The sequence below is a fragment of the Acyrthosiphon pisum genome, chromosome A2, assembly GCF_005508785.2.
Source record: "Acyrthosiphon pisum isolate AL4f chromosome A2, pea_aphid_22Mar2018_4r6ur, whole genome shotgun sequence".
Classification (NCBI taxonomy): Eukaryota; Metazoa; Arthropoda; class Insecta; order Hemiptera; family Aphididae; genus Acyrthosiphon; species Acyrthosiphon pisum.
Window position 1 is genome coordinate 34965483 of NC_042495.1, and position 1449 is coordinate 34966931.

Here is a 1449-nt window from a genome sequence, read left to right on the forward strand (position 1 = left end):
GGTTATTCAGATGGTATTCCGAATCACGCAGTCAACTATTTAGTCTTTACTGTACAATATTTATACTGGGCCTATACTCAAATATTGTGTTATACTTAAATTAATACAGTAGTCGCCGCTTATTGGACTCAATCTGAGTCGATTAACCGAATGAGTCAATAAGGCGAATGACTCAAAAAAATTTTAATAATGCTTAACTTAAAGACTTAAAAACTTTCTCATGCCTGTTCTGTAATAAGCTTTAAAAGTGCGTATAATCCCTTGATCAAACGGTTATATGATTGATGTAGGTTTAGAGGGTAAAAATACGAGGTTAATATGTTTGAATTTCACTGTAACCACATGAGCCGTGCAGTTATCGACTAGCAATAAAATGCCATGAAGAAGTTTATTGTCCCACTTGGTCAGCCATTCGGTGAAAATTTCTTTTGTCATCCATGCATTACTGTTTGCAGTATAGTCTACCGGTAGATTCTTAACACCCTTGAAACACCGGGGATTTTCACTTTTACCAATCGCAAGCAGTTTTCTTTTTTCACCATCCATACTTGCACAACATAATATGGTTAGACGATCTTTACTAGTTTTAGTTCCTCTTTTCAAATGACCTCATTAACCGGTGTGTGAGTCGAATAGACAAATTTTTTGCTGTGTGTTAGTATATGTGCGAATCGGGACCAACCATGAGTCTAATAGGCGAATGAGTCAATTAACCGTGAGTCCAATAAGCGGCGACCACTGTATATTATATTCTGACCTCCCCTCCCTCCCCTCATCCTTACTACTAAAAAACAATTATTACAAGTTATGCCACTACAGAAACGTATCTTCGGGGGAGATGGGTATGGGGGTCATATCCCCCCGGAGACCAAATCTTGTACACAATACAACATGTATATAATAATATGAATAAAATATGTGTATATTGAATGTCTATTAAAAATTGTATATCCCCCCTTGAAAAAATCCTAGATACACTACTGTGCCATTACATAATTGTATAATATGTCTATGGGTACTACTTATAAAGTCTATAATTTCAATAAAAACTAATCCTGAGAAAATTCTGAGAACAATTCTAAAAAGCTCTTTTCTAAAAATCGTTAGATGGAATTTTATTCCAACATATAATTATTTGGCATAATTATCAATATTTCGGACGATAATTTTAAATCGAACAATTTTATTTTACTGCAATGATATTACTTCCATATAAATTTTGTTTGTTACATAAAACATAGATATCTAATTTCCATGTTCGAAAATTGCATTTTTTTAAAAACTGAAATGATACAATTCTAAGTTTAATTCATTATAATATAGGTGCAATTGTTTATTTCACAGTTACACAATTAATGTATGTATCTACTTAAATATATTTTTATATATTAATTGTTATTTAGTTATGTTCATTATTAAGAGGACGTGATACCCACATATGTTGTCTCC